The 12,242-nt window shown below is 44.5% G+C and overlaps 1 protein-coding gene across 1 annotated transcript in view; it reads left to right on the forward strand.

Moving 5' to 3' along the window:
- The first annotated feature begins 4,895 nt into the window (after window positions 1-4,895).
- Window positions 4,896-12,242, forward strand: part of SLC45A4 (solute carrier family 45 member 4) — a 116,574-nt gene continuing 109,227 nt past the window's right edge. Inside the window, exon 1 of the mRNA XM_056522850.1 lies at window positions 4,896-5,216. The gene's annotated coding sequence lies outside the window, so the exon portion shown is untranslated. The remainder of the gene's footprint in view (window positions 5,217-12,242) is intronic.

A 12,242-nucleotide genomic window follows, 5' to 3' on the forward strand; every position in this document is an offset into this window, starting at 1 on the left:
TGCGATTGCTGAGCGACCACCGTGGTAAGGTCAGCGAGACTTGGCAGCGGCACCTCAGCGGGATCCATGGCCGGATCTACTGTCACGATACGGCTTACGGGTTGTGGATCCGCTGTGTCAGCGAGGGACTGGCGTGGACCGTGCTAGTGGACCGGTTCTAAGAGGCTACTGGTTTTCACCAGAGCCCGCCGCAAAGCGGGATGGTCTTGCTGCGGCAGTAGCAACCAGGTCGTATCCCCTAGCAACGGCTCAACCTCGCTGACTGCTGAGAAGGCGTGGGACAGAAGGACTAGGCAGAGGCAAGATCAGACGTAGCAGAAGGTCGGGGGCAGGCGGCAAGGTTCGTAGTCAGGATGGATAGCAGAAGTTCAGGTACACAGGCTTTGGACACACTAAACGCTTTCACTGGCACAAGGCAACAAGATCCGGCAAGGGAGTGCAAGGGAGGAGATCAGATATAGCCAGGGAGCAGATGGAAGCCAATTAAGCTAATTGGGCCAGGCACCAATCATTGGTGCACTGGCCCTTTAAGTCTCAGAGAGCTGGCGCGCGCGCGCCCTAGAGAGCGGAGCCGCGCGCGCCAGCACAAGACAGCAGGGGACCGGGACGGGTAAGTGACCTGGGATGCGATTCGCGAGCGGGCGCGTCCCGCTGTGCGAATCGCATCCCCGACGGCCATGACAGTGCAGCGCTCCCGGTCAGCGGGACTGACCGGGGCGCTGCAGGGAGAAAGACGCCGTGAGCGCTCCGGGGAGGAGCGGGGACCCGGAGCGCTAGGCGTAACAGTATATATATATATATATATATATATATATATTTATACATATATATTATTTTCTATATGATAGCATTATATTTATATATATATATATATATATATATATATAAAGGGGATGAGTATTTATCTCAGGGAGAGATTACCACTCCTGGTATGACGGAGCTTCATAAGGCCATTTTGCACTCTGCGGGCATTCTGGGTAGGGGAATTCTGGCTTGGCATAAATCCCGATTAGCTTTTCATATTCCTTAACAGGAGCTATGCTGATACCAGGGAACACTACCTGAATAAGGTGGTGTAAGAGCTGCTTTGCATATTCCCCTATATATATATATATATATATATATATATATATATATATATTTGTAAAAAGCTAAATCATCTGTAGTTGCAGTATCTTGTAATACCTTTTTTATTGGTCTAACAAGATTTTGTAGAGACAAGCTTTCGGGATTCCTCCCTTTATCAAGTCATAAGCATTTCTGAGCTCACAAGGGGAAAACACACGTTCTATCTCACAAAATATGCAGGGGTTAAAACAACATATGTGGAGAATGGACATTAAGTTGGGCCATAAATTGTATAGCTATAAGACGATAGACTGCAGATAAGGATGAGAGGGGGGGGGGGGGGGCTGGAGAGCAGAGGTGAGAATGGTGGTTATGCTGGACAGAGTAGAAAGGACAATTTTACTACAGAACCATAGACTGAAGATAAGACTTAGACAGGGGAGGGGTAGCAGGGGTGTAATGGTGTTAGAGCAGGGAGAGGGGAGACAGTTTAGCAAAGGTTATAGGAACTTTTGATAATGGGATAAGAAGCTTAAATCCACATTAAGTCCTCTGTTCTTGGAGTCATAAAAAACTATCATTTTGGCTTCAAATGTCTTTCTTTCCTGGGTGTTCTTGAAGTTTCCTTTCAGGATCTTGATTTTGAGGTCCTGTAGGGAGTGACCTGTTTGGGTGAAATGGTGTCCAACTGGGGTGCAATAGTCCTTTTCTCTATGGTTGTTGATGGACGATCTGTGGAGGTTCATCCTTTTATTGAATCTCTATATAGTAACATCCCACACAGAGATGGAATTGAGGCCTGCTCACTGTTCCTCTCCTCCCAGACCCACAACCAAAAATACAGCCCTCAGATCATCACCAAACTTATAGAATTAATTCTCACACACAACTACTTCAGCTTCAACAGTGAAATATACCTACAGATGATGGGAACTGCTATGGGGACCAGGATGGCACCACAATATGCCAATCTGTTCATGGCTGACCTTGAAGAGTGATTCCTGAATACCCAAATTCACAAACCCTACAGATACTACAGATACATTGATGATATTTTCATTGTTTGGACTGAAGGAGGGGATAAACTCAAACAATTTCATGATGTCTTCAACACATTTAATCCATCCATCAAACTCAAAATTGACTTCTCTACAGAAAGTGTAAACTTTCTGGACACCACTGTAACTATAAACAAGGACACAATACAGACATCTGTATACAGAAAACCCACAGGCCGATCCAGCTATCTACACAATTTAAGACATACAACATCAAGGGACAACAAGACATACAACATCAAGGGACAATACTCCTGCACCACAGAGAATGTAGTCTACATGATACAATGCATCAAGTGTGACCTGGGATGTTACATTGGTGAGACCAGTCAGCCACTCAATAAAAGGATGAACCTCCACAGATCGTCCATCAACAACCATAGAGAAAAGGACTATTGCACCCCAGTTGGACACCATTTCACCCAAACAGGTCACTCCCTACAGGACCTCAAAATCAAGATCCTGAAAGGAAACTTCAAGAACACCCAGGAAAGAAAGACATTTGAAGCCAAAATGATAGTTTTTTATGACTCCAAGAACAGAGGACTTAATGTGGATTTAAGCTTCTTATCCCATTATCAAAAATTCCTATAACTTTTGCTAAACTGTCTTCCCTCTCCCTGCTCTAACACCATTACACCTCTGCTCCCCCTCCCCTGTCTAAGGCTGCATTCACATCACGATTTCTCCATCCGACCTGAGTACACGTTTTTTGTCATTTAAAATCGTATATAAAGTCGGATCCATTGACCTCCATAAAAAAATCGGATTTGATCAGGGGTTGACCACGATTTCAGACCTGAACAAAAATCGAGTGAAATCGGATGCGGATCAAATCGGATGTGTGTAATGGATCCGATTTTTTAATGGAGGTCAATGGATCCGACTTTATATACGATTTCATACGATTTTAAGTTATAAAAATAGTGTACTCAGGTCGGATGGAGAAATCGTGATGTGAATGCAGCCTAAGTCTTATCTTCAGTCTATGGATCTGTAGTAAAATTGTCCTTTCTCCTCTGTCCAGCGTATTCACCATTCTCACCTCTGCTCTCCAGCCCCCCCCCCCCATCCGTATCTGTATCTATCATCCTAAAGCTATACAATTTATGGCCCAACTTAATGTCCATTCTCCACATATGTTGTTTTAACCCCTGCATATTTTGTGAGATAGAACGTGTGTTTTCCCCTTGTGAGCTCAGAAATGCTTATGACTTGATAAAGGGAGGAATCCCGAAAGTTTGTCTCTACAAAATCTTGTTAGTCCAATAAAAAAGGTTATTACAAGATACTGCAACTACATATGATTTTGCTTTTTGCATCACTGGACTAATACGGCTACTACTAACTACTATATATATATATATATATATATTAGTAGTAAATTCTTATCTATAGTAGTATACTCTTATCTATAGTAGTATATTCTTATCTATAGTCCTTATCATAGATAAATTCTTATCATTCTTATCTATTTAGTCTATGTTCCCATAACAGGACAATTTATGGCCCATCTTAGTGTGAATTCTCCACATCTATTGTCTTAAAGGAAAACTGTCACATATTTTCTTCCGCACTATCCACAGGTATTGGTGGATTGTGCGGGAGACGCTGATTAAAACGAGCCCTACCTTGGTCTGATCCGCGCCGCCGTTCGCCTGCAATTGTAGTTTTAATCTCTGTGTATATCCTGCTGTAACTGGCAAAGGCGGGGCTTCTGCGGGCTAACGGACACTGACGTCAGCGCCGCTCATGAATATTCATCCCTCCCTCTGGTTAGGAGCGGCGAAGAGAGGGATGAATATTCATGAGCGGCACTGACGTCAGTGTCCGTTAGCCCGCAGAAGCCCCGCCTTTGCCAGTTACAGCAGGATATACACAGCGATTAAAACTACAATTGCGGGCGAACGGCGGCACGGATCAGACCAAGGTAGGGCTCGTTTTAATCAGCGTCTCCCGCACTATCCACCAATACCTGTGGATAGTGCGGAAGAAAATATGCGACAGTTTTCCTTTAACCCCTGTATGTGTGTGAGATGTAACCTGTGTCTTCTACTTGTGAGCTTAGATTTGCTTTGAACTTGATAAAGGGAGGAATCCCGAAAGTTTGTCTCTACAAAATCTTGTTAGTCCAATAAAAAAGGTTATTACAAGATACTGCAACTACCCATGATTTTGCATCACTGGACTAATACGGCTACTCCTAACTACTATATATATATATATATATATATATATATATTATATACATATAGGTGTGTTTCTTTATTTCGCCTCTGGCAGCAGACGGTAGGTACAGTAGTAATAAGTGACCGCCGTTCAGTCGTATTTATCTTCAGACATCCCTCACCCTGAACATAAAACCCATCATCCTCCATTTTCCTCACATGTAATTCGTCTTTTGAGGGATTTTTTACCTCATGACATTCCCCCCCCCCCCCTCAGGTTTATACAGACGTCAGTATTTGGCGCTAATAATTCATAGTGAAGGATACTGAGCCCTGACTGAGAAGATTTCTCCTCACACTATAAGGTTACGAGCTGTGACCACCTCAGCCCCCTCAACCCTCTCCCTCTCATCGCCATCATTATTCCGGGATCCCCCTCTGCCCGAGTCCTGGCAACAATCATTACTACGTCACGTTATGCACCGGCTGTAACCCCGCCCCGCCGGCTCACCGGTAGCCAATCATCGTTCAGCACAGCTCCAGCCCCGCCCCTTTCTCAATAGACAGCTGCTTTTATTATCAACGCTGTGCACCAGCTGCAGCCCCGCCCACGGAGCTCACCGGGTGACCAATCCGAGCTCACAGTTGCCTCCGCCCCGCCCACTCTCCCCGTACACTGCTGCATATTAATGAACTGCGTCAACGGAAGGCCGAGGTGTCGGGAGAGGAGGCCGGTGCGCAGCTCCTCCTCACGGGATATACACTTGTCAGCTGCCGGAGCCCTGCCTCTCTATATATACCGGGGACACCGCGCCTGAGCGGCCTGATTACTGGGGATCCCGGTGTGTGTGAGCTGCCCTCCCCAGACCCGGCGGAGGACACCCCCTTAAATACAACCATTTCCTGGCAGCAGAGCCCCCAGGTAGGAGCCTCTTATTCTTCCAGTATCTTCCATGACCTCCGGTGACCTCCCGCGACAAGTGTATCCTCCCCCGGTGACACTGGTCCGCAGAGCTGACACTCTAATAGCGGAGCAGTCATCATTGTGAGGTATTCCCGGTCATTACTGGAGATCTGACCGCATCCAGGGCTCTTGTCTGAATGAATAAATATACATATTCATTTAGTGTTTCCTAACCAGGGTTCCTCCAGCTGTTGCAAAACTACAACTCCCAGCATGCCCGGACAGCCAAAGGCTGTCCGGGCATGCTGGGAATTGTAGTTTTGCAACAGCTGGAGGCACCCTGGTTAGGAAACACTGATGTAGGGTTGTCCGGGCATGCTGGGAGTTGTAGTTTTGCAACAGCTGGGGGTACACTGGTTGGGAAACACTGTAGGGTTGTCCGGGCATGCTGGGAGTTGTATTTTTGCAACAGCTGGAGGCACACTGGTTAGGAAACACTGATGTAGGGTTGTCTAGGCATGCTGGGAGTTGTAGTTTTGCAACAGCTGGGGGTACACTGGTTGGGAAACACTGTTGGGTTGTCTGAGCATGCTGGGAGTTGTATTTTTGCAACAACTGGAGGCACCCTGGTTGGGAAACTTTGATGAAGGGCATGCTGGGAGTTGTAGTTTTTCAAGAACAGGAGGTACACTAGTTGGGGAAACACTGTAGGGTTGTCTGAGCATGCTGGGAGTTGTAGTTTTGCAACAGCTGGAGACACCCTGGTTAGGAAACATTGTAGGGCTATCTAGGCATTCTGGGAGTTTGTAGTTTTTCAACAGCTGGAGGCACCCTGGCTGGAAAAAACTGATGTAGGGCTGTCTGGGCATGCTGGGAGTTGCAGTTGTGCAACAACTGGAGGTACACTGGTTGGGAAATGCTGATGTAGGGTTGTACAGGCATGCTGGGAGTTGTAGGTTTGCAACAGCTGGAGGCACCCTTGTTGGGGAAATATTGATGCAGGGCTGTCCAGGCATGCTGTGAGTTGTAGTTTTGCAACAGCTGGAGGTACACTGGTTGGGAAACACTGCTGTATGCTGTTCCCTGCACTGACTGCAACTGCGACATCTGATGTTTTATCAGCACTACAAGGTGTAGATTAACTACAAGTCCCAGCGGGTTGTTGCGATATCTGAAGGCTGTCTGGGCATGCTGGGACTTGTAGTCTTGCAACAGCTGAAAGCACCGTGGTTGGAATACACTGATGTAGGGTGCGATGCCTGCAGTCCTGTCACTACACCTGTCTGTGGCACCTGTCTACTTACTGCAGAGCTTACACTCAGATCCCTTCCCTCTGTGTCTATGTGCGGTGCTTTCAACCTATCCCCTGCCTTCTACTTGTCTGCAGAGCTTGCAATCAAATTCATCCCCTTATTTGGATTATTCCCCCCCCCCCCCTCTTGCCTTGTTGTTGTCTGCAGAGCTCTCCATCAAAATCTGCAGCGCATTTCACCTTTTCCCAGCTTTATACTCTTCTTCAGAGCTTACATAAAATCTGCAGCGCATTCTGTCTATTCCCCGCTTCATACTTCTCTGCATAAACGGCATAAGATTCCTTCTCTTGGTGCTTTTAACCTGTTCCCTGGTGCAGAGCTTGCAATCTGGTCCCTTCCCTTGGGCTTATATTCAGGGTTTTCATCATATCCTCTGTCTTGTACTTGTCTGCAGAGCTTGCAATCTGGTCCCTTCCCTTGGGCTTATATTCAGTGTTTTCATCATATCCCCTGTTTTGTACTTGGCTGCAGAGCTTGCAATCTGGTCCCTTCCCTTGGGCTTATATTCAGTGTTTTCATCATATCCCCTGTTTTGTACTTGGCTGCAGAGCTTGCAATCTGGTCCCTTCCCTTGGGCTTATATTCAGGGTTTTCATCATATCCTCTGTCTTGTACTTGTCTGCAGAGCTTGCAATCTGGTCCCTTCCCTTAGGCTTATATTCAGTGTTTTCATCATATCCCCTGTTTTGTACTTGGCTGCAGAGCTTGCAATCTGGTCCCTTCCCTTGGTAGTTATAAGGCTGGGAATAGGTTGAAAGCTCTGCAGATAAACACAATAGGTTTTGATTGCAAGCTCTGCAGACAAGGATTGGCAGCACTTTCGATCTATACCTTGTCTTGTACTTGTCTGCAGAGCTTACACTCAGATCCCTTCCCTCTATGTGCGGTGCTTTTAACCTATCCCCTGCCTTCTGCTTGTCTGCGGAGCTTGCAATTAAATTCATCCCCTCGGTGCTTATTTGCAGTGTTTTCCTTCCACCTTCTTGCCTTGTACTTGTCTTCAGAGCTCATGTTCAAAATCTGCAGCACATTTCACCTTTTCCCTGCTTTTATACTGGTCTTCAGAGCTTACATAAAATCTGCAGAGCATTCCGCCTATTCCCTGTTTTATACTTTGTTGCATAGACTTCATTAGATCCTACCCTTGGTGTTTATGTGAGCTGCTTTCATCCGATCCCCTGCTGCCTTATACTTTGCCTGCAGAGCTTACAATCAAGTATCTGCCGTTGGGGTTGGTTGCGCTGCTTTCAACCTATTCCCTACCTGATACTTGTCCACAGAGCTTGCAATCAGATCCGTTCTATCTGTGTTTATGTGCAATGCTTTCACCCTATTCCCTGCTTTATACTTGTCTGCAGAGCTTGCAATCACAGCTTTCCCCTCAGGTTTATCTTTTGTGCTTTCAGCGTTAATTAAAAATGTTTTTTTTTTTTTGGATTGTTCTGGCAGTCCTATGCAGTTTGCATTACTGTAACCCAGCTGTATATATCCCCTTTGTGCCAGTACTGATACTTCTACACTTAAAGGGGTATTCCAGCTATTGATTTCTGACTTTGCAGCCAGTCTGGAAGGCAGAAGCAGATGAAACGAGTTGTTGTGCAACTTGTCTAAATCTAATTAACTTTAAAGGGGTACCCCACTGGAAAAACTTTATTTTATTTTTATATTTTTAAATCAACTGGTGCCAGAAAGTTAAACAGATTTGTAAATTACTTCTATAAAAAAAATCTTAATCCTTCCAGTACTTATTAGCTGCTGTCTGATCCACAGGATTTTTTTTTTTTTATTTTTTTATTTTTATTTTTTTGAATTTCCTTTGTCTGGCCACAATGCTCTCTGCTGACACCTCTGGCCGTTTTAGGAACTGTCCAGAGTACAAGCAAATCTATCCTGTTCTGGACAAGTTCCTAAAATGGACAGATGTGTCAGCAGAGAGCACTGTGGCCAGACAGAAAGGAAGTTTAAAAAGAAAAGAACTTCCTGTGGAGCAAACAGCAGCTGGTAAGTACTGGAAGAATTAATATTTTTTATTAGAAGTAATTTACAAATCTGTTTAACTTTCTGGCATCAGTTGACATAAAACATTTCCAGTTGAGTACCTTACACTTGTTTTCAGAGCTTGCACTCTAATCCTTAACCGGTGCACTTGTCTGCAGAGCTTGCAATTAAATCCCTCCCCTATGTTTATTAACAGCTTGCTTTCCACTTATACCTTGTCTTATACTTGTCTGCAGAGCTTGCAATCTAAGCTCCCCCGTGGGTTTATCTTCAGTGCTTTCAGCCCTATTCCCCCCCGCCCCCCCCCTATCTTTACACTTGTCTGCAGAGCTTATGGTTTATTCCAGGACATTTCTTTTGGCTGCAGAGCTTGCAGTCTAATCCCTCTCCTGAGCTTCTCTCCATTGTGCTTTGTCTGCAGAGCTGACGCTCTTATTCCATATGATGTCTCCTTTCCAGCTGCTCTCTTATTTGCGGAGTTCCCACTCGTACTGCAGTTGGTGCTCTTGTCTGTGGAGCTTACACTTTACCTTGTTCATGCCCTTGTATACATGGTCTCTATGCCAGTTTGCCTCCAGCTGTTGTGAAACTACAACTCCCAGCATGCCCGGACAGCCTTTGGCTATCCGGGCCATGCCGAGAGTTGTAGTTTTGCAACAGCTGGAGGCACACTGGGAAACTCTGCTCCCTGCACTGACTGCAGCTGGGACATCTGGCGTTTATCAGTAGCACTACAACCTGTGGATCAACTACAAGTCCCAGCGTGTGGTTGCTATATCCTGATACTTGTAGTAGTAATTTGAAATCTGTAGAGCTTCAGCTTGCAGGCGCACCAGGGATTCCAGTTTTATTTTGTTGTTTAAAGTGGTATTCTAGTTTAAAAAAAAAAAAAATTGTGTGTGTGTGTGTGTATGTATATATATATATATATATATATATATATATATATATATATATATATATATATATATATATATACATACAATTTTTTTTTTTTAACTGCCTCCAGAAAGCGAAACAGATTAGTAAATTACTGTACTTCTAATTAAAATAAAAAATATATATATCTTGATCCTACCAGTACTTAACAGTTGCTGAAGTTGAGTTCTTTTCAGTCTGACCACAGTGCTCTCTGCTGACACCTGTCTGTCTCAGGAACTGTCCAGAGCAGGAGCAAATCCCCATAGAAAACCTCTCCTGCTCTGGACAGTTCCCAAGACAGAGGTGTCGGCAGAGAACACTGTGGTCAGATACAAAAGAACAACTCAACTTTAGCAGCTGATAAGTAATGGTAGGATAATTTATTTATTATTATTTTTTTTTTTTCATAGAAGTAATTTACAAATCTGTTTAAACCTTCTGGCACCAGTTGATTTAAAAGAAAATTGTATTCCACTGGAGTACCCCCCCCCCCCCTTTTTTTTTATTTTTATTTTTTTTTTATAAACGTGTAGATCTCACTGGTTTGCAGAGCTTACAATCCATGTTCTCTATAGGTTTTATTGTAATGCTTGACGTGTCCTCAAGTAACATGAAGATTGTGGAATTTATTGCACAAAACAAAGTTCTTGCTGTAAAAAAAATAAAATAAAAAAAAAGCTCTGTAGGTCATCACCGTCTTAGAACTATTGCGTAAGGGCTGATCCTCCCAAAACTATCTACTTGTCGTAAATAAGTGTCTATTATAGTTTGTTGGACACAACTTGTAAGGTGTGTGTGTGTGTATATATGTGTGTATATGTATATGTATTATACCCGGGCAGGGCAGATCACGAAGACTTGTTTATTTACTATCCAACTTTTTGGGTTGTTTTGATGTCCCAGAACATTCTTATGGTCAGACCACCCAAATAATGTCTGTCTCACAGGTTTTTGACTGGATTTAGACTGGTTTTTCCCATTTAAAACTGTCGCAGTCTAAATACGTGCGACTTTTGCTTTTAGAGGATTTTTAGAACATGATGCATTCTAGTTTATTTTAGACAGAAAAATGCATTGGTGCCCACTTCTATACATCACATGTTGCACAGGTGTTGGATCCAGGACGGTTCTGCCTTTAGACTGATTTATTATTGTGCTGTCCGTTGTTTAGATGGTGCTGAGACATACCGTACGTCAATCCCTGTCCCCAAGCAGGGTCACAGTCCAACTAGATGTACGTTATGGGATCAAATTCCCAAAAAAGGCTTACTACAGTGAATCCTTTCTAAAAGACCACATCCATATCTATACCTAATTTTAGTGCATTGAAGACCACTTTCTGGGTGATCTTCTCAGTTTTTTACTGTATGCTTTTGGAGACCATAGGGAGAACAGAGACTCCTTGGAGATGTTGGACTTGCTAGGAATGGCCTCTTTGAGATCTACAGTAAAAACTACCTTTTTAAAAGACTAAACAGGACTGTCCAGAAAACAAATGATCTTTCCATGACAAAATTGTCCTAGAAGGACCGGTCAGCCTTACTCTGGCGTCACTGATCATGCATCAATGGCTGCAGAAGCTTTGGCAAAATGACTGTTCAACCATCGATTGACATCATCGAAAGTGTATGGCCACCTTTTTAAAGGGGGTATGCTACCCCTAGACAGCCTATTCCCTAAAGATCTTAGGGGATAAGATGACCGATTGCAGGGGTCCCACCGCTGGGAATCCCCGTGATCTCTCCTCCAGCCCCCCCCCCCCCCAGTCATTTGCTGCACAGAGAGAAGTTCACTCCGTGGCTGAGGGGCCGGAGGATTGTGACGTCACGGCCCCATCGTGACATCACCCCTTGCCCCCTCAATGCAAGTCTATGGGAGGGGGCGTGACGCCCGTCACACCCCCTCCCATAGACTTGCATTTGGGGGGGGGGGGGGTGATGTCACGATCATCTGGCCCCTGTATCGTGAGTAATCAGCCATGGAGTGAACTTCACTCTGTGTAGCAGATGACTGGGGGTGCTGCAGGAGAGCGTGGGGGTTCCCAGCAGCCGGACCCCTGCGATCAGACATCTTATCCCCTATCCTTTTGGATATGGGATAAGATGTCTATGGGCAGCATACCCCTTTTAAGGTCTGCAGTGAAACCTATTTAAAAAGGCTAAACGGGACTGTCTAGAGAGAAAATATTGTTTCTCCCAGATGGTGTCCTCTAAGAAGAAGCCAATATACAGAGGCTATAAGAGGACCGGGGCAGTCATCTCAAAGAGGCCATTCCTGGTAAGTCCAACCAGGACAACATCTCCAATGAGTTCTCCCTATGCTCTTGTGGGTTTTCTACCCTCCGAAAACATAGTGAGCACTCTTTGAGAAGATCACCCAACAGTTCCAGTCCTCTTATAGCCTCTCTACATTGGCTTCTTCTGAGAGGACACCATCTGGAAAAAAAATAATTTCTGGACTGTCTTGTGTAGCCTCAAGGTAGGTTTCACTGTAGATCTTAAGGTGGCCATACACATTAGATGATGTCTATTGATGGTTGAACAGTCATTTTGCCAACGCATATTGGCTCCTGGAGCCACTGATACCTGATCAATTACACCAGGTGAAGGATGATCGCTCACTCTGGGACCAGTCTGTCATGAATAGATCAGTTGTAAACGAAAAATCTCTTGAAAATTTCCAGCATGGCCGACTTTATTTTTCAGGATGACAGCATTTTATTGATCTGCAAAGACAATTATTCGTTTTCAGATTTCATTGGAATGATGGTTTTTACTGAAATTTGACCCTTCTAGTAACTTTGTAATCAGGT

This window comes from Hyla sarda, chromosome 5 (assembly GCF_029499605.1).
Source record: "Hyla sarda isolate aHylSar1 chromosome 5, aHylSar1.hap1, whole genome shotgun sequence".
NCBI lineage: Eukaryota > Metazoa > Chordata > Amphibia > Anura > Hylidae > Hyla > Hyla sarda.